This window comes from Ambystoma mexicanum, chromosome 1p (genome assembly GCF_040938575.1).
Source record: "Ambystoma mexicanum isolate Mex_15411 chromosome 1p, UKY_AmexF1_1, whole genome shotgun sequence".
Taxonomy (NCBI): Eukaryota; Metazoa; Chordata; class Amphibia; order Caudata; family Ambystomatidae; genus Ambystoma; species Ambystoma mexicanum.
The window spans coordinates 1024177029-1024198419 of NC_090921.1; the positions used below are offsets into that span (position 1 = coordinate 1024177029).

At 41.3% G+C, this 21391-nt stretch overlaps 4 non-coding genes across 4 annotated transcripts; all 4 read right to left on the reverse strand.

The window, feature by feature from the left end:
* Positions 1-98: 98 nt before the first annotated feature.
* Positions 99-184, reverse strand: TRNAY-GUA (transfer RNA tyrosine (anticodon GUA)). Its single transcript is given in 2 exon segments — positions 99-134; positions 148-184. It is a non-coding gene; the product is annotated as a tRNA-Tyr (tRNA).
* Positions 185-5260: 5076 nt separating this feature from the next.
* TRNAY-GUA (transfer RNA tyrosine (anticodon GUA)) lies at positions 5261-5346 on the reverse strand. The gene is given in 2 exon segments: positions 5261-5296; positions 5310-5346. It is a non-coding gene; the product is annotated as a tRNA-Tyr (tRNA).
* Positions 5347-8501: 3155 nt separating this feature from the next.
* TRNAY-GUA (transfer RNA tyrosine (anticodon GUA)) lies at positions 8502-8587 on the reverse strand. Its single transcript is given in 2 exon segments — positions 8502-8537; positions 8551-8587. It is a non-coding gene; the product is annotated as a tRNA-Tyr (tRNA).
* Positions 8588-20766: 12179 nt separating this feature from the next.
* TRNAY-GUA (transfer RNA tyrosine (anticodon GUA)) lies at positions 20767-20852 on the reverse strand. The gene is given in 2 exon segments: positions 20767-20802; positions 20816-20852. It is a non-coding gene; the product is annotated as a tRNA-Tyr (tRNA).
* Positions 20853-21391: the final 539 nt, after the last annotated feature.

Here is a 21391-nt window from a genome sequence, read left to right on the forward strand (position 1 = left end):
TCAGTGAGGAAATATAATATAATTATAAATTGTCTGTTATTTTATTTTCCAAGTATTTTACTTTCCAAGTATTCAATAAAATTTGCATTTGTCAAAAGTCCTTCGAGCCGGATTTGAACCAGCGACCTAAGGATGCCTGTTTTACCACTACAGTCCTCCGCTCTACCAACTGAGCTATCGAAGGCTTGGCAAATCATTCTCTAGCTAGCTCAATTCGAGCTTCCACTTCAACCGTCGACATGCAAACATCTCTTGCAATTCGTGCAAAATACTACAAATGTGGCTTGTGAGGTTCCCGAATTGAGTAAAAGCACATCAGTTCCCAATTAAAAAAATGACCCCCTCCGAAGTCTCCCGCATGTTACTGACCACCATACTAAGGAGGAAAAGTTGAAAGGCGGCGCCTCACAGGCCATCTCCTCAGAGTATTTATCAGTGTTCCGCCTTGACAATATTTTAATATCTTCGATGGTGTATAGTGTTCTCCCATTTCCCTTGAGAAATCAAGATTGTCAAGGGGATTCTGCTGTTTTGTCAGTTTATAGCAAGAGATGGGGATCCAAAACACCTCACAGGAAACCAACGAAGATTGGTGTCGGACAGAAAAATAACGTGGCCACAGCCTCAAAGCAAAAGGCATCTATTTTCAGTGATGAAATATGATATGATTATAAATTGTCTGTTATTTTACTTTCCAAGTATTTTACTTTCCAAGTATTCAATAAAATGTGCATTTGGCAAAAGTCCTTCCAGCCGAATTTGAACCAGCGACCTAAGGATGCCTCTTTTAACACTACAGTCCTCCGCTCTACCAACTGAGCTATCGAAGGCTTGGCTAATCATTCTCTAGCAAACTCAATACGAGCTTCCACTTCCGTCGACTTGTAAACATCTCTTGCAATTCGTGCAAAATACTACAAATTTGGCTTGTGAGGTTCCCGAATTGAGTAAAAGCACATCAGTTCCCAATTAAAAAAATGACCCCCTCCGCAGTCTCCCGCATGTTACTGACCGCCATACTAAGGGGGAAAAGTTGAAAGGCGGTGCCTCACAGGCCATCTCCTCACAGTATTCAGCCGTGTTGGGCCTTGACAATATTTTAATATCTTGCATGGTGTATAGTGTTCTCTCATTTCCCTTGAGAAATCAAGATTGTAAAGGGGATTCTGCTGTTTTGCCAGTTCATAGCAAGAGATGGGGATCCAAAACACCTCACAGGAAACCAATGAAGATTCGTGTTGGACAGAAAAATAACGTGGCCACAGCCTCAAAGCAAAAGGCATCTATTTTCAGTGATGAAATATAATATAATTATAAATTGTCTGTTATTTTACTTTCCAAGTATTTTACTTTCCAAGTATTCAATGAAATGTGCATTTGGCAAAAGTCCTTTAAGCCGGATTTGAACTAGCGACCTAAGGATGCCTGTTTTACCACTACAGTTCTCCGCTCTACCAACTGAGCTATCGAAGGCTTGGCAAATCATTCTCTAGCAAACTCAATATGAGCTTCCACTTCAACCGTCGACTTGTAAACATCTCTTGCAATTCGTGCAAAAAACTACAAATTTGGCTTGTGAGGTTCCCGAATTGAGTAAAAGCACATCAGTTCCCAATTAAAAAAATGACGCCCTCCGCAGTCTCCCGCATGTTACTGACCACCATATTAAGGGGGAAAAGTTGAAAGGCGGCGCCTCACAGGCCATCTCCTCAGAGTATTCAGCCGTGTTGGGCCTTGACAATATTTTAATATCTTGGATGGTGTATAGTGTTCTCTCATTTTCCTTGAGAAATCTCGATTGTCAAGGGGATTCTGCTGTTTTGCCAGTTCATAGCAAGAGATGGGGATCCAAAACACCTCACAGGAAACCAATGAAGATTCGTGTTGGACAGAAAAATAACGTGGCCACAGCCTCAAAGCAAAAGGCATCTATTTTCAGTGAGGAAATATAATATAATTATAAATTGTCTGTTATTTTATTTTCCAAGTATTTTACTTTCCAAGTATTCAATAAAATTTGCATTTGGCAAAAGTCCTTCGAGCCGGATTTGAACCAGCAACCTAAGGATGCCTGTTTTACCACTACAGTCCTCAGCTCTACCAACTGAGCTATCGAAGGCTTGGCAAATCATTCTCTAGCAAGCTCAATTCGAGCTTCCACTTCAACCGTCGACATGCAAACATCGCTTGCAATTCGTGCAAAATACTACAAATTTGGCTTGTGAGGTTCCCGAATTGAGTAAAAGCACATCAGTTCCAAATTAAAAAAATGACCCCCCCGCAGTCTCCCGCATGTTACTGACCACCATACTAAGGAGGAAAAGTTGAAAGGCGGCGCCTCACAGGCCATCTCCTCAGAGTATTCATCAGTGTTCCCCCTTGACAATATTTTAATATCTTGGATGGTGTATAGTGTTCTCTCATTTCCCTTGAGAAATCAAGATTGTCAAGGGGATTCTGCTGTTTTGCCAGTTCATAGCAAGAGATGGGGATCCAAAACACCTCAGAGGAAACCAATGAAGATTGGTGTTGGACAGAAAAATAACGTGGCCACAGCCTCAAAGCAAAAGGCATCTATTGTCAGTGATGAAATATTATATAATTATAAATTGTCTGTTATTTTACTTTCCAAGTATTTTACTTTCCAAGTATTCAATAAAATTTGCATTTGGCAAAAGTCCTTCGAGCCGGATTTGAACCAGCAACCTAAGGATGCCTGTTTTACCACTACAGTCCTCCCCTCTACCAACTGAGCTATCGAAGGCTTGGTAAATCAACTCTATCAAACTCAATACGAGCTTCCACTTCAACCGTCGACTTGTAAACATCTCTTGCAATTCGTGCAAAATACTACAAATTTGGCTTGTGAGGTTCCCGAATTGAGTAAAAGCACATCAGTTCCCAATTAAGAAAATGACCCCCTCCGCAGTCTCCCGCATGTTACTGACCAGCATAGTAAGGAGGAAAAGTTGAAAGGCGGCGCCTCACAGGCCATCTCCTCAGAGTATTCAGCCGTGTTGGGCCTTGACAATATTTTAATATCTTGGATGGTGTATAGTGTTCTCTCATTTCCCTTGAGAAATCAAGCTTGTCAAGGGGATTCTGCTGTTTTGCCAGTTCATAGCAAGAGATGGGGATCCAAAACACCTCACAGGAAACCAATGAAGATTGGTGTTGGACAGAAACATAACGTGGCCACAGCCTCAAAGCAAAAGGCATCTATTTTCAGTGATGAAATATAATATAATTATAAATTGTCTGTTATGTTATTTTCCAAGTATTTTACTTTCCAAGTATTCAATAAAATTTGCATTTGGCAAAATTCCTTTGAGCCGGATTTGAACGAGCGACCTAAGGATGCCTGTTTTACCAGTACAGCCCTCAGCTCTACCAACTGAGCTATCGAAGGCTTGGCAAATTGTTCTCTAGCAAGCTCAATACGAGCTTCCACTTCAGCTGTCGACATGCAAACATCTCTTGCAATTCGTGCAAAATACTACAAATGTGGCTTGTGAGGTTCCCGAATTGAGTAAAAGCACATCAGTTGACAATTAAAAAAATAACCTACTCTGCAGTCTCCCGCATGTTACTGACCACCATACTAAGGGGGAAAAGTTGAAAGGCGGCGCCTCACAGGCCATCTCCTCAGAGTATTCAGCAGTGTTGGGCCTTGACAATATTTTAATACCTTGGATGGTGTATAGTGTTCTCTCATTTTCCTTGAGAAATCAAGATTGTCAAGGGGATTCTGCTGTTTTGCCAGTTCATAGCAAGAGATGGGGATCCAAAACACCTCACAGGAAACCAATGAAGATTCGTGTTGGACAGAAAAATAACGTGGCCACAGCCTCAAAGCAAAAGGCATCTATTTTCAGTGAGGAAATATAATATAATTATAAATTGTCTGTTATTTTATTTTCCAAGTATTTTACTTTCCAAGTATTCAATAAAATTTGCATTTGTCAAAAGTCCTTTGAGCCGGATTTGAACCAGCGACCTAAGGATGACTGTTTTACCACTACAGTCCCCCGCTCTACCAACTGAGCTATCAAAGGCTTGGCAAATCATTCTCTAGCTAGCTCAATTCGAGCTTCCACTTCAACCGTCGACATTCAAACATCTCTTGCAATTCGTGCAAAATACTACAAATTTGGCTTGTGAGGTTCCCGAATTGAGTAAAAGCACATCAGTTCCCAATTAAAAAAATGACCCCCTCCGCAGTCTCCCGCATGTTACTGACCACCATACTAAGGAGGAAAAGTTGAAAGGCGGCGCCTCACAGGCCATCTCCTCAGAGTATTTATCAGTGTTCCGCCTTGACAATATTTTAATATCTTCGATGGTGTATAGTGTTCTCCCATTTCCCTTGAGAAATCAAGATTGTCAAGGGGATTCTGCTGTTTTGTCAGTTTATAGCAAGAGATGGGGATCCAAAACACCTCACAGGAAACCAACGAAGATTGGTGTCGGACAGAAAAATAACGTGGCCACAGCCTCAAAGCAAAAGGCATCTATTTTCAGTGATGAAATATGATATGATTATAAATTGTCTGTTATCTTACTTTCCAAGTATTTTACTTTCCAAGTATTCAATAAAATGTGCATTTGGCAAAAGTCCTTCCAGCCGAATTTGAACCAGCGACCTAAGGATGCCTGTTTTACCACTACAGTCCTCCGCTCTACCAACTGAGCTATCGAAGGCTTGGCTAATCATTCTCTAGCAAACTCAATACGAGCTTCCACTTCAACCGTCGACTTGTAAACATCTCTTGCAATTCGTGCAAAATACTACAAATTTGGCTTGTGAGGTTCCCGAATTGAGTAAAAGCACATCAGTTCCCAATTAAAAAAATGACCCCTCCGCAGTCTCCCGCATGTTACTGACCACCATACTAAGGGGGAAAAGTTGAAAGGCGGCGCCTCACAGGCCATCTCCTCAGAGTATTCAGCAGTGTTGGGCCTTGACAATATTTTAATACCTTGGATGGTGTATAGTGTTCTCTCATTTTCCTTGAGAAATCAAGATTGTCAAGGAGATTCTGCTGTTTTGCCAGTTCATAGCAAGAGATGGGGATCCAAAACACCTCACAGGAAACCAATGAAGATTCGTGTTGGACAGAAAAATAACGTGGCCACAGCCTCAAAACAAAAGGCATATATTTTCAGTGAGGAAATATAATATAATTATAAATTGTCTGTTATTTTATTTTCCAAGTATTTTACTTTCCAAGTATTCAATAAAATTTGCATTTGTCAAAAGTCCTTCGAGCCGGATTTGAACCAGCGACCTAAGGATGCCTGTTTTACCACTACAGTCCTCCGCTCTACCAACTGAGCTATCGAAGGCTTGGCAAATCATTCTCTAGCTAGCTCAATTCGAGCTTCCACTTCAACCGTCGACATGCAAACATCTCTTGCAATTCGTGCAAAATACTACAAATTTGGCTTGTGAGGTTCCCGAATTGAGTAAAAGCACATCAGTTCCCAATTAAAAAAATGACCCCCTCCGAAGTCTCCCGCATGTTACTGACCACCATACTAAGGAGGAAAAGTTGAAAGGCGGCGCCTCACAGGCCATCTCCTCAGAGTATTTATCAGTGTTCCGCCTTGACAATATTTTAATATCTTCGATGGTGTATAGTGTTCTCCCATTTCCCTTGAGAAATCAAGATTGTCAAGGGGATTCTGCTGTTTTGTCAGTTTATAGCAAGAGATGGGGATCCAAAACACCTCACAGGAAACCAACGAAGATTGGTGTCGGACAGAAAAATAACGTGGCCACAGCCTCAAAGCAAAAGGCATCTATTTTCAGTGATGAAATATGATATGATTATAAATTGTCTGTTATTTTACTTTCCAAGTATTTTACTTTCCAAGTATTCAATAAAATGTGCATTTGGCAAAAGTCCTTCCAGCCGAATTTGAACCAGCGACCTAAGGATGCCTGTTTTAACACTACAGTCCTCCGCTCTACCAACTGAGCTATCGAAGGCTTGGCTAATCATTCTCTAGCAAACTCAATACGAGCTTCCACTTCCGTCGACTTGTAAACATCTCTTGCAATTCGTGCAAAATACTACAAATTTGGCTTGTGAGGTTCCCGAATTGAGTAAAAGCACATCAGTTCCCAATTAAAAAAATGACCCCCTCCGCAGTCTCCCGCATGTTACTGACCACCATACTAAGGAGGAAAAGTTGAAAGGCGGCGCCTCACAGGCCATCTCCTCAGAGTATTTATCAGTGTTCCGCCTTGACAATATTTTAATATCTTCGATGGTGTATAGTGTTCTCCCATTTCCCTTGAGAAATCAAGATTGTCAAGGGGATTCTGCTGTTTTGTCAGTTTATAGCAAGAGATGGGGATCCAAAACACCTCGCAGGAAACCAATGAAGATTCGTGTTGGACAGAAAAATAACGTGGCCAGAGCCTCAAAGCAAAAGGCATCTATTTTCAGTGATGAAATATAATATAATTATAAATTGTCTGTTATTTTACTTTCCAAGTATTTTACTTTCCAAGTATTCAATAAAATTTGCATTTGGCAAAAGTCCTTCGAGCCGGATTTGAACCAGCAACCTAAGGATGCCTGTTTTACCACTACAGTCCTCCCCTCTACCAACTCAGCTATCAAAGGCTTGGGAAATCAACTCTAGCAAACTCAATACGAGCTTCCACTTCAACCGTCGACTTGTAAACATCTCTTGCAATTTGTGCAAAATACTACAAATTTGGCTTGTGAGGTTCCCGAATTGAGTAAAAGCACATCAGTTCCCAATTAAAAAAATGACCCCCTCCGCAGTCTCCCGCATGTTACTGACCACCATACTAAGGAGGAAAAGTTGAAAGGCGGCGCCTCACAGGCCATCTCCTCAGAGTATTCATCAGTGTTCCGCCTTGACAATATTTTAATATCTTGGATGGTGTATAGTGTTCTCCCATTTCCCTTGATAAATCAAGATTGTCAAGGGGATTCTGCTGTTTTGTCAGTTTATAGCAAGAGATGGGGATCCAAAAGATGGGGATCCAAAATACCTCACAGGTAACCAACGAAGATTGGTGTCGGACAGAAAAATAACGTGGCCACAGCCTCAAAGCAAAAGGCATCTATTTTAAGTGATGAAACATGATATGATTATAAATTGTCTGTTATTTTACTTTCCAAGTATTTTACTTTCCAAGTATTCAATAAAATGTGCATTTGGCAAAAGTCCTTCAAGCCGGATTTGAACCAGCGACCTCAGGATGCCTGTTTTACCACTACAGTCCTCCGCTCTACCAACTGAGCTATCGAAGGCATGGCTAATCATTCTCTAGCAAACTCAATACGAGCTTCCACTTCAACCGTCGACTTGTAAACATCTCTTGCAATTCGTGCAAAATACTACAAATTTGGCTTGTGAGGTTCCCGAATTGAGTAAAAGCACATCAGTTCCCAATTAAGAAAATGACCCCCTCCGCAGTCTCCCGCATGTTACTGACCAGCATAGTAAGGAGGAAAAGTTGAAAGGCGGCGCCTGACAGGCCATCTCCTCAGAGTATTCAGCCGTGTTGGGCCTTGACAATATTTTAATATCTTGGATGGTGTATACTGTTCTCTCATTTCCCTTGAGAAATCAAGATTGTCAAGGGGATTCTGCTGTTTTGCCAGTTCATAGCAAGAGATGGGGATCCGAATCACCTCACAGGAAACCAATGAAGATTGGTGTTGGACAGAAACATAACGTGGCCACAGCCTCAAAGCAAAAGGCATCTATTTTCAGTGATGAAATATAATATAATTATAAATTGTCTGTTATGTTATTTTCCAAGTATTTTACTTTCCAAGTATTCAATAAAATTTGCATTTGGCAAAAGTCCTTCGAGCCGGATTTGAACGAGCGACCTAAGGATGCCTGTTTTACCACTACAGCCCTCCGCTCTACCAACTGAGCTATCGAAGGCTTGGCAAATTGCTCTCTAGCAAGCTCAATACGAGCTTCCACTTCAGCTGTCGACATGCAAACATCTCTTGCAATTCGTGCAAAATACTACAAATTTGGCTTGTGAGGTTCCCGAATTGAGTAAAAGCACATCAGTTGACAATTAAAAAAATAACCCACTCTGCAGTCTCCCGCATGTTACTGACCACCATACTAAGGGGGAAAAGTTGAAAGGCGGCGCCTCACAGGCCATCTCCTCAGAGTATTCAGCAGTGTTGGGCCTTGACAATATTTTAATACCTTGGATGGTGTATAGTGTTCTCTCATTTTCCTTGAGAAATCAAGATTGTCAAGGAGATTCTGCTGTTTTGCCAGTTCATAGCAAGAGATGGGGATCCAAAACACCTCACAGGAAACCAACGAAGATTGGTGTCGGACAGAAAAATAACGTGGCCACAGCCTCAAAGCAAAAGGCATCTATTTTCAGTGATGAAATATGATATGATTATAAATTGTCTGTTATTTTACTTTCCAAGTATTTTACTTTCCAAGTATTCAATAAAATGTGCATTTGGCAAAAGTCCTTCAAGCCGGATTTGAACCAGCGACCTAAGGATGCCTGTTTTACCACTACAGTCCTTCGCTCTACCAACTGAGCTATCGAAGGCTTGGCTAATCATTTTCTAGCAAACTCAATACGAGCTTCCACTTCAACCGTCGACTTGTAAACATCTATTGCAATTCGTGCAAAATACTACAAATTTGGCTTGTGAGGTTCCCGAATTGAGTAAAAGCACATCAGTTCCCAATTAAAAAAATGACCCCCTCCGCAGTCTCCCGCATGTTACTGACCACGATACTAAGGGGGAAAAGTTGAAAGGCGGCGCCTCCCAGGCCATCTCCTCAGAGTATTCAGCCGTGTTGGTCCTTGACAATATTTTAATATCTTGGATGGTGTATAGTGTTCTCTCATTTCCCTTGAGAAATCAAAATTGTCAAGGGGATTCTGCTGTTTTGCCAGTTCATAGCAAGAGATGGGGATCCAAAACACCTCACAGGAAACCAATGAAGATTGGTGTTGGACAGAAACATAACGTGGCCACAGCCTCAAAGCAAAAGGCATCTATTTTCATTGATGAAATATAATATAATTATAAATTGTCTGTTATTTTATTTTCCAAGTATTTTACTTTCCAAGTATTCAATAAAATTTGCATTTGGCAAAAGTCCTTCGAGCTGGATTTGAACCAGCGACCTAAGGATGCTTGTTTTACAACTACAGTCCTCCGCTCGACCAACTGAGCTATCGAAGGCTTGGAAAATCAACTCTAGCAAACTCAATACGAGCTTCCACTTCAACCGTCGACTTGTAAACATCTCTTGCAATTCGTGCAAAATACTACAAATTTGGCTTGTGAGGTTCCCGAATTGAGTAAAAGCACATGGGTTCCCAATTAAGAAAATGACCCCCTCCGCAGTCTCCCGCATGTTACTGACCAGCACAGTAAGGAGGAAAAGTTGAAAGGCGGCGCCTGACAGGCCATCTCCTCAGAGTATTCAGCCGTGTTGGGCCTTGACAATATTTTAATATCTTGGATGGTGTATAGTGTTCTCTTATTTCCCTTGAGAAATCAAGATTGTCAAGGGGATTCTGCTGTTTTGCCAGTTCATAGCAAGAGATGGGGATCCAAAACACCTCACAGGAAACCAATGAAGATTGTTGTTGGACAGAAACATAACGTGGCCACAGCCTCAAAGCAAAAGGCATCTATTTTCAGTGATGAAATATAATATAATTATAAATTGTCTGTTATGTTATTTTCCAAGTATTGTACTTTCCAAGTATTCAATAAAATTTGCATTTGGCAAAAGTCCTTCGAGCCGGATTTGAACGAGCGACCTAAGGATGCCTCTTTTACCACTACAGCCCTCCCCTCTACCAACTGAGCTATCGAAGGCTTGGCAAATTGTTCTCTAGCAAGCTCAATACGAGCTTCCACTTCAGCTGTCGACATGCAAACATCTCTTGCAATTCGTGCAAAATACTACAAATTTGGCTTGTGAGGTTCCCGAATTGAGTAAAAGCACATCAGTTCCCAATTAAAAAAATGACCCCCTCCGCAGTCTCCCGCATGTTACTGACCACCATACTAAGGGGGAAAAGTTGAAAGGCGGCGCCTCACAGGCCATCTCCTCAGAGTATTCAGCCGTGTTGGGCCTTGACAATATTTTAATATCTTGGATGGTGTATAGTGTTCTCTCATTTCCCTTGAGAAATCAAGATTGTCAAGGGGATTCTGCTGTTTTGCCAGTTCATAGCAAGAGATGGGGATCCAAAACACCTCACAGGAAACCAATGAAGATTGGTGTTGGACAGAAACATAACGTGGCAACAGCCTCAAAGCAAAAGGCATCTATTTTCAGTGATGAAATATAATATAATTATAAATTGTCTGTTATTTTATTTTCCAAGTATTTTACTTTCCAAGTATTCAATAAAATTTGCATTTGTCAAAAGTCCTTTGAGCCGGATTTGAACCAGCGACCTAAGGATGCCTCTTTTACCACTACAGCCCTCCCCTCTACCAACTGAGCTATCGAAGGCTTGGCAAATTGTTCTCTAGCAAGCTCAATACGAGCTTCCACTTCAGCTGTCGACATGCAAACATCTCTTGCAATTCGTGCAAAATACTACAAATTTGGCTTGTGAGGTTCCCGAATTGAGTAAAAGCACATCAGTTCCCAATTAAAAAAATGACCCCCTCCGCAGTCTCCCGCATGTTACTGACCGCCATACTAAGGGGGAAAAGTTGAAAGGCGGTGCCTCACAGGCCATCTCCTCACAGTATTCAGCCGTGTTGGGCCTTGACAATATTTTAATATCTTGCATGGTGTATAGTGTTCTCTCATTTCCCTTGAGAAATCAAGATTGTAAAGGGGATTCTGCTGTTTTGCCAGTTCATAGCAAGAGATGGGGATCCAAAACACCTCACAGGAAACCAATGAAGATTCGTGTTGGACAGAAAAATAACGTGGCCACAGCCTCAAAGCAAAAGGCATCTATTTTCAGTGATGAAATATAATATAATTATAAATTGTCTGTTATTTTACTTTCCAAGTATTTTACTTTCCAAGTATTCAATGAAATGTGCATTTGGCAAAAGTCCTTTAAGCCGGATTTGAACTAGCGACCTAAGGATGCCTGTTTTACCACTACAGTTCTCCGCTCTACCAACTGAGCTATCGAAGGCTTGGCAAATAATTCTCTAGCAAACTCAATATGAGCTTCCACTTCAACCGTCGACTTGTAAACATCTCTTGCAATTCGTGCAAAAAACTACAAATTTGGCTTGTGAGGTTCCCGAATTGAGTAAAAGCACATCAGTTCCCAATTAAAAAAATGACGCCCTCCGCAGTCTCCCGCATGTTACTGACCACCATATTAAGGGGGAAAAGTTGAAAGGCGGCGCCTCACAGGCCATCTCCTCAGAGTATTCAGCCGTGTTGGGCCTTGACAATATTTTAATATCTTGGATGGTGTATAGTGTTCTCTCATTTTCCTTGAGAAATCTCGATTGTCAAGGGGATTCTGCTGTTTTGCCAGTTCATAGCAAGAGATGGGGATCCAAAACACCTCACAGGAAACCAATGAAGATTCGTGTTGGACAGAAAAATAACGTGGCCACAGCCTCAAAGCAAAAGGCATCTATTTTCAGTGAGGAAATATAATATAATTATAAATTGTCTGTTATTTTATTTTCCAAGTATTTTACTTTCCAAGTATTCAATAAAATTTGCATTTGGCAAAAGTCCTTCGAGCCGGATTTGAACCAGCAACCTAAGGATGCCTGTTTTACCACTACAGTCCTCAGCTCTACCAACTGAGCTATCGAAGGCTTGGCAAATCATTCTCTAGCAAGCTCAATTCGAGCTTCCACTTCAACCGTCGACATGCAAACATCGCTTGCAATTCGTGCAAAATACTACAAATTTGGCTTGTGAGGTTCCCGAATTGAGTAAAAGCACATCAGTTCCAAATTAAAAAAATGACCCCCCCGCAGTCTCCCGCATGTTACTGACCACCATACTAAGGAGGAAAAGTTGAAAGGCGGCGCCTCACAGGCCATCTCCTCAGAGTATTCATCAGTGTTCCCCCTTGACAATATTTTAATATCTTGGATGGTGTATAGTGTTCTCTCATTTCCCTTGAGAAATCAAGATTGTCAAGGGGATTCTGCTGTTTTGCCAGTTCATAGCAAGAGATGGGGATCCAAAACACCTCAGAGGAAACCAATGAAGATTGGTGTTGGACAGAAAAATAACGTGGCCACAGCCTCAAAGCAAAAGGCATCTATTGTCAGTGATGAAATATTATATAATTATAAATTGTCTGTTATTTTACTTTCCAAGTATTTTACTTTCCAAGTATTCAATAAAATTTGCATTTGGCAAAAGTCCTTCGAGCCGGATTTGAACCAGCAACCTAAGGATGCCTGTTTTACCACTACAGTCCTCCCCTCTACCAACTGAGCTATCGAAGGCTTGGTAAATCAACTCTATCAAACTCAATACGAGCTTCCACTTCAACCGTCGACTTGTAAACATCTCTTGCAATTCGTGCAAAATACTACAAATTTGGCTTGTGAGGTTCCCGAATTGAGTAAAAGCACATCAGTTCCCAATTAAGAAAATGACCCCCTCCGCAGTCTCCCGCATGTTACTGACCAGCATAGTAAGGAGGAAAAGTTGAAAGGCGGCGCCTCACAGGCCATCTCCTCAGAGTATTCAGCCGTGTTGGGCCTTGACAATATTTTAATATCTTGGATGGTGTATAGTGTTCTCTCATTTCCCTTGAGAAATCAAGCTTGTCAAGGGGATTCTGCTGTTTTGCCAGTTCATAGCAAGAGATGGGGATCCAAAACACCTCACAGGAAACCAATGAAGATTGGTGTTGGACAGAAACATAACGTGGCCACAGCCTCAAAGCAAAAGGCATCTATTTTCAGTGATGAAATATAATATAATTATAAATTGTCTGTTATGTTATTTTCCAAGTATTTTACTTTCCAAGTATTCAATAAAATTTGCATTTGGCAAAATTCCTTTGAGCCGGATTTGAACGAGCGACCTAAGGATGCCTGTTTTACCAGTACAGCCCTCAGCTCTACCAACTGAGCTATCGAAGGCTTGGCAAATTGTTCTCTAGCAAGCTCAATACGAGCTTCCACTTCAGCTGTCGACATGCAAACATCTCTTGCAATTCGTGCAAAATACTACAAATTTGGCTTGTGAGGTTCCCGAATTGAGTAAAAGCACATCAGTTCCCAATTAAAAAAATGACCCCCTCCGCAGTCTCCCGCATGTTACTGACCGCCATACTAAGGGGGAAAAGTTGAAAGGCGGTGCCTCACAGGCCATCTCCTCACAGTATTCAGCCGTGTTGGGCCTTGACAATATTTTAATATCTTGCATGGTGTATAGTGTTCTCTCATTTCCCTTGAGAAATCAAGATTGTAAAGGGGATTCTGCTGTTTTGCCAGTTCATAGCAAGAGATGGGGATCCAAAACACCTCACAGGAAACCAATGAAGATTCGTGTTGGACAGAAAAATAACGTGGCCACAGCCTCAAAGCAAAAGGCATCTATTTTCAGTGATGAAATATAATATAATTATAAATTGTCTGTTATTTTACTTTCCAAGTATTTTACTTTCCAAGTATTCAATGAAATGTGCATTTGGCAAAAGTCCTTTAAGCCGGATTTGAACTAGCGACCTAAGGATGCCTGTTTTACCACTACAGTTCTCCGCTCTACCAACTGAGCTATCGAAGGCTTGGCAAATCATTCTCTAGCAAACTCAATATGAGCTTCCACTTCAACCGTCGACTTGTAAACATCTCTTGCAATTCGTGCAAAAAACTACAAATTTGGCTTGTGAGGTTCCCGAATTGAGTAAAAGCACATCAGTTCCCAATTAAAAAAATGACGCCCTCCGCAGTCTCCCGCATGTTACTGACCACCATATTAAGGGGGAAAAGTTGAAAGGCGGCGCCTCACAGGCCATCTCCTCAGAGTATTCAGCCGTGTTGGGCCTTGACAATATTTTAATATCTTGGATGGTGTATAGTGTTCTCTCATTTTCCTTGAGAAATCTCGATTGTCAAGGGGATTCTGCTGTTTTGCCAGTTCATAGCAAGAGATGGGGATCCAAAACACCTCACAGGAAACCAATGAAGATTCGTGTTGGACAGAAAAATAACGTGGCCACAGCCTCAAAGCAAAAGGCATCTATTTTCAGTGAGGAAATATAATATAATTATAAATTGTCTGTTATTTTATTTTCCAAGTATTTTACTTTCCAAGTATTCAATAAAATTTGCATTTGGCAAAAGTCCTTCGAGCCGGATTTGAACCAGCAACCTAAGGATGCCTGTTTTACCACTACAGTCCTCAGCTCTACCAACTGAGCTATCGAAGGCTTGGCAAATCATTCTCTAGCAAGCTCAATTCGAGCTTCCACTTCAACCGTCGACATGCAAACATCGCTTGCAATTCGTGCAAAATACTACAAATTTGGCTTGTGAGGTTCCCGAATTGAGTAAAAGCACATCAGTTCCAAATTAAAAAAATGACCCCCCCGCAGTCTCCCGCATGTTACTGACCACCATACTAAGGAGGAAAAGTTGAAAGGCGGCGCCTCACAGGCCATCTCCTCAGAGTATTCATCAGTGTTCCCCCTTGACAATATTTTAATATCTTGGATGGTGTATAGTGTTCTCTCATTTCCCTTGAGAAATCAAGATTGTCAAGGGGATTCTGCTGTTTTGCCAGTTCATAGCAAGAGATGGGGATCCAAAACACCTCAGAGGAAACCAATGAAGATTGGTGTTGGACAGAAAAATAACGTGGCCACAGCCTCAAAGCAAAAGGCATCTATTGTCAGTGATGAAATATTATATAATTATAAATTGTCTGTTATTTTACTTTCCAAGTATTTTACTTTCCAAGTATTCAATAAAATTTGCATTTGGCAAAAGTCCTTCGAGCCGGATTTGAACCAGCAACCTAAGGATGCCTGTTTTACCACTACAGTCCTCCCCTCTACCAACTGAGCTATCGAAGGCTTGGTAAATCAACTCTATCAAACTCAATACGAGCTTCCACTTCAACCGTCGACTTGTAAACATCTCTTGCAATTCGTGCAAAATACTACAAATTTGGCTTGTGAGGTTCCCGAATTGAGTAAAAGCACATCAGTTCCCAATTAAGAAAATGACCCCCTCCGCAGTCTCCCGCATGTTACTGACCAGCATAGTAAGGAGGAAAAGTTGAAAGGCGGCGCCTCACAGGCCATCTCCTCAGAGTATTCAGCCGTGTTGGGCCTTGACAATATTTTAATATCTTGGATGGTGTATAGTGTTCTCTCATTTCCCTTGAGAAATCAAGCTTGTCAAGGGGATTCTGCTGTTTTGCCAGTTCATAGCAAGAGATGGGGATCCAAAACACCTCACAGGAAACCAATGAAGATTGGTGTTGGACAGAAACATAACGTGGCCACAGCCTCAAAGCAAAAGGCATCTATTTTCAGTGATGAAATATAATATAATTATAAATTGTCTGTTATGTTATTTTCCAAGTATTTTACTTTCCAAGTATTCAATAAAATTTGCATTTGGCAAAATTCCTTTGAGCCGGATTTGAACGAGCGACCTAAGGATGCCTGTTTTACCAGTACAGCCCTCAGCTCTACCAACTGAGCTATCGAAGGCTTGGCAAATTGTTCTCTAGCAAGCTCAATACGAGCTTCCACTTCAGCTGTCGACATGCAAACATCTCTTGCAATTCGTGCAAAATACTACAAATGTGGCTTGTGAGGTTCCCGAATTGAGTAAAAGCACATCAGTTGACAATTAAAAAAATAACCTACTCTGCAGTCTCCCGCATGTTACTGACCACCATACTAAGGGGGAAAAGTTGAAAGGCGGCGCCTCACAGGCCATCTCCTCAGAGTATTCAGCAGTGTTGGGCCTTGACAATATTTTAATACCTTGGATGGTGTATAGTGTTCTCTCATTTTCCTTGAGAAATCAAGATTGTCAAGGGGATTCTGCTGTTTTGCCAGTTCATAGCAAGAGATGGGGATCCAAAACACCTCACAGGAAACCAATGAAGATTCGTGTTGGACAGAAAAATAACGTGGCCACAGCCTCAAAGCAAAAGGCATCTATTTTCAGTGAGGAAATATAATATAATTATAAATTGTCTGTTATTTTATTTTCCAAGTATTTTACTTTCCAAGTATTCAATAAAATTTGCATTTGTCAAAAGTCCTTTGAGCCGGATTTGAACCAGCGACCTAAGGATGACTGTTTTACCACTACAGTCCCCCGCTCTACCAACTGAGCTATCAAAGGCTTGGCAAATCATTCTCTAGCTAGCTCAATTCGAGCTTCCACTTCAACCGTCGACATTCAAACATCTCTTGCAATTCGTGCAAAATACTACAAATTTGGCTTGTGAGGTTCCCGAATTGAGTAAAAGCACATCAGTTCCCAATTAAAAAAATGACCCCCTCCGCAGTCTCCCGCATGTTACTGACCACCATACTAAGGAGGAAAAGTTGAAAGGCGGCGCCTCACAGGCCATCTCCTCAGAGTATTTATCAGTGTTCCGCCTTGACAATATTTTAATATCTTCGATGGTGTATAGTGTTCTCCCATTTCCCTTGAGAAATCAAGATTGTCAAGGGGATTCTGCTGTTTTGTCAGTTTATAGCAAGAGATGGGGATCCAAAACACCTCACAGGAAACCAACGAAGATTGGTGTCGGACAGAAAAATAACGTGGCCACAGCCTCAAAGCAAAAGGCATCTATTTTCAGTGATGAAATATGATATGATTATAAATTGTCTGTTATCTTACTTTCCAAGTATTTTACTTTCCAAGTATTCAATAAAATGTGCATTTGGCAAAAGTCCTTCCAGCCGAATTTGAACCAGCGACCTAAGGATGCCTGTTTTACCACTACAGTCCTCCGCTCTACCAACTGAGCTATCGAAGGCTTGGCTAATCATTCTCTAGCAAACTCAATACGAGCTTCCACTTCAACCGTCGACTTGTAAACATCTCTTACAATTCGTGCAAAATACTACAAATTTGGCTTGTGAGGTTCCCGAATTGAGTAAAAGCACATCAGTTCCCAATTAAAAAAATGACCCCTCCGCAGTCTCCCGCATGTTACTGACCACCATACTAAGGGGGAAAAGTTGAAAGGCGGCGCCTCACAGGCCATCTCCTCAGAGTATTCAGCAGTGTTGGGCCTTGACAATATTTTAATACCTTGGATGGTGTATAGTGTTCTCTCATTTTCCTTGAGAAATCAAGATTGTCAAGGAGATTCTGCTGTTTTGCCAGTTCATAGCAAGAGATGGGGATCCAAAACACCTCACAGGAAACCAATGAAGATTCGTGTTGGACAGAAAAATAACGTGGCCACAGCCTCAAAGCAAAAGGCATCTATTTTCAGTGAGGAAATATAATATAATTATAAATTGTCTGTTATTTTATTTTCCAAGTATTTTACTTTCCAAGTATTCAATAAAATTTGCATTTGGCAAAAGTCCTTCGAGCCGGATTTGAACCAGCAACCTAAGGATGCCTGTTTTACCACTACAGTCCTCAGCTCTACCAACTGAGCTATCGAAGGCTTGGCAAATCATTCTCTAGCAAGCTCAATTCGAGCTTCCACTTCAACCGTCGACATGCAAACATCGCTTGCAATTCGTGCAAAATACTACAAATTTGGCTTGTGAGGTTCCCGAATTGAGTAAAAGCACATCAGTTCCAAATTAAAAAAATGACCCCCCCGCAGTCTCCCGCATGTTACTGACCACCATACTAAGGAGGAAAAGTTGAAAGGCGGCGCCTCACAGGCCATCTCCTCAGAGTATTCATCAGTGTTCCCCCTTGACAATATTTTAATATCTTGGATGGTGTATAGTGTTCTCTCATTTCCCTTGAGAAATCAAGATTGTCAAGGGGATTCTGCTGTTTTGCCAGTTCATAGCAAGAGATGGGGATCCAAAACACCTCAGAGGAAACCAATGAAGATTGGTGTTGGACAGAAAAATAACGTGGCCACAGCCTCAAAGCAAAAGGCATCTATTGTCAGTGATGAAATATTATATAATTATAAATTGTCTGTTATTTTACTTTCCAAGTATTTTACTTTCCAAGTATTCAATAAAATTTGCATTTGGCAAAAGTCCTTCGAGCCGGATTTGAACCAGCAACCTAAGGATGCCTGTTTTACCACTACAGTCCTCCCCTCTACCAACTGAGCTATCGAAGGCTTGGTAAATCAACTCTATCAAACTCAATACGAGCTTCCACTTCAACCGTCGACTTGTAAACATCTCTTGCAATTCGTGCAAAATACTACAAATTTGGCTTGTGAGGTTCCCGAATTGAGTAAAAGCACATCAGTTCCCAATTAAGAAAATGACCCCCTCCGCAGTCTCCCGCATGTTACTGACCAGCATAGTAAGGAGGAAAAGTTGAAAGGCGGCGCCTCACAGGCCATCTCCTCAGAGTATTCAGCCGTGTTGGGCCTTGACAATATTTTAATATCTTGGATGGTGTATAGTGTTCTCTCATTTCCCTTGAGAAATCAAGCTTGTCAAGGGGATTCTGCTGTTTTGCCAGTTCATAGCAAGAGATGGGGATCCAAAACACCTCACAGGAAACCAATGAAGATTGGTGTTGGACAGAAACATAACGTGGCCACAGCCTCAAAGCAAAAGGCATCTATTTTCAGTGATGAAATATAATATAATTATAAATTGTCTGTTATGTTATTTTCCAAGTATTTTACTTTCCAAGTATTCAATAAAATTTGCATTTGGCAAAATTCCTTTGAGCCGGATTTGAACGAGCGACCTAAGGATGCCTGTTTTACCAGTACAGCCCTCAGCTCTACCAACTGAGCTATCGAAGGCTTGGCAAATTGTTCTCTAGCAAGCTCAATACGAGCTTCCACTTCAGCTGTCGACATGCAAACATCTCTTGCAATTCGTGCAAAATACTACAAATGTGGCTTGTGAGGTTCCCGAATTGAGTAAAAGCACATCAGTTGACAATTAAAAAAATAACCTACTCTGCAGTCTCCCGCATGTTACTGACCACCATACTAAGGGGCAAAAGTTGAAAGGCGGCGCCTCACAGGCCATCTCCTCAGAGTATTCAGCAGTGTTGGGCCTTGACAATATTTTAATACCTTGGATGGTGTATAGTGTTCTCTCATTTTCCTTGAGAAATCAAGATTGTCAAGGGGATTCTGCTGTTTTGCCAGTTCATAGCAAGAGATGGGGATCCAAAACACCTCACAGGAAACCAATGAAGATTCGTGTTGGACAGAAAAATAACGTGGCCACAGCCTCAAAGCAAAAGGCATCTATTTTCAGTGAGGAAATATAATATAATTATAAATTGTCTGTTATTTTATTTTCCAAGTATTTTACTTTCCAAGTATTCAATAAAATTTGCATTTGTCAAAAGTCCTTTGAGCCGGATTTGAACCAGCGACCTAAGGATGACTGTTTTACCACTACAGTCCCCCGCTCTACCAACTGAGCTATCAAAGGCTTGGCAAATCATTCTCTAGCTAGCTCAATTCGAGCTTCCACTTCAACCGTCGACATTCAAACATCTCTTGCAATTCGTGCAAAATACTACAAATTTGGCTTGTGAGGTTCCCGAATTGAGTAAAAGCACATCAGTTCCCAATTAAAAAAATGACCCCCTCCGCAGTCTCCCGCATGTTACTGACCACCATACTAAGGAGGAAAAGTTGAAAGGCGGCGCCTCACAGGCCATCTCCTCAGAGTATTTATCAGTGTTCCGCCTTGACAATATTTTAATATCTTCGATGGTGTATAGTGTTCTCCCATTTCCCTTGAGAAATCAAGATTGTCAAGGGGATTCTGCTGTTTTGTCAGTTTATAGCAAGAGATGGGGATCCAAAACACCTCACAGGAAACCAACGAAGATTGGTGTCGGACAGAAAAATAACGTGGCCACAGCCTCAAAGCAAAAGGCATCTATTTTCAGTGATGAAATATGATATGATTATAAATTGTCTGTTATCTTACTTTCCAAGTATTTTACTTTCCAAGTATTCAATAAAATGTGCATTTGGCAAAAGTCCTTCCAGCCGAATTTGAACCAGCGACCTAAGGATGCCTGTTTTACCACTACAGTCCTCCGCTCTACCAACTGAGCTATCGAAGGCTTGGCTAATCATTCTCTAGCAAACTCAATACGAGCTTCCACTTCAACCGTCGACTTGTAAACATCTCTTGCAATTCGTGCAAAATACTACAAATTTGGCTTGTGAGGTTCCCGAATTGAGTAAAAGCACATCAGTTCCCAATTAAAAAAATGACCCCTCCGCAGTCTCCCGCATGTTACTGACCACCATACTAAGGGGGAAAAGTTGAAAGGCGGCGCCTCACAGGCCATCTCCTCAGAGTATTCAGCAGTGTTGGGCCTTGACAATATTTTAATACCTTGGATGGTGTATAGTGTTCTCTCATTTTCCTTGAGAAATCAAGATTGTCAAGGAGATTCTGCTGTTTTGCCAGTTCATAGCAAGAGATGGGGATCCAAAACACCTCACAGGAAACCAATGAAGATTCGTGTTGGACAGAAAAATAACGTGGCCACAGCCTCAAAACAAAAGGCATATATTTTCAGTGAGGAAATATAATATAATTATAAATTGTCTGTTATTTTATTTTCCAAGTATTTTACTTTCCAAGTATTCAATAAAATTTGCATTTGTCAAAAGTCCTTCGAGCCGGATTTGAACCAGCGACCTAAGGATGCCTGTTTTACCACTACAGTCCTCCGCTCTACCAACTGAGCTATCGAAGGCTTGGCAAATCATTCTCTAGCTAGCTCAATTCGAGCTTCCACTTCAACCGTCGACATGCAAACATCTCTTGCAATTCGTGCAAAATACTACAAATTTGGCTTGTGAGGTTCCCGAATTGAGTAAAAGCACATCAGTTCCCAATTAAAAAAATGACCCCCTCCGAAGTCTGCCGCATGTTACTGACCACCATACTAAGGAGGAAAAGTTGAAAGGCGGCGCCTCACAGGCCATCTCCTCAGAGTATTTATCAGTGTTCCGCCTTGACAATATTTTAATATCTTCGATGGTGTATAGTGTTCTCCCATTTCCCTTGAGAAATCAAGATTGTCAAGGGGATTCTGCTGTTTTGTCAGTTTATAGCAAGAGATGGGGATCCAAAACACCTCACAGGAAACCAACGAAGATTGGTGTCGGACAGAAAAATAACGTGGCCACAGCCTCAAAGCAAAAGGCATCTATTTTCAGTGATGAAATATGATATGATTATAAATTGTCTGTTATTTTACTTTCCAAGTATTTTACTTTCCAAGTATTCAAT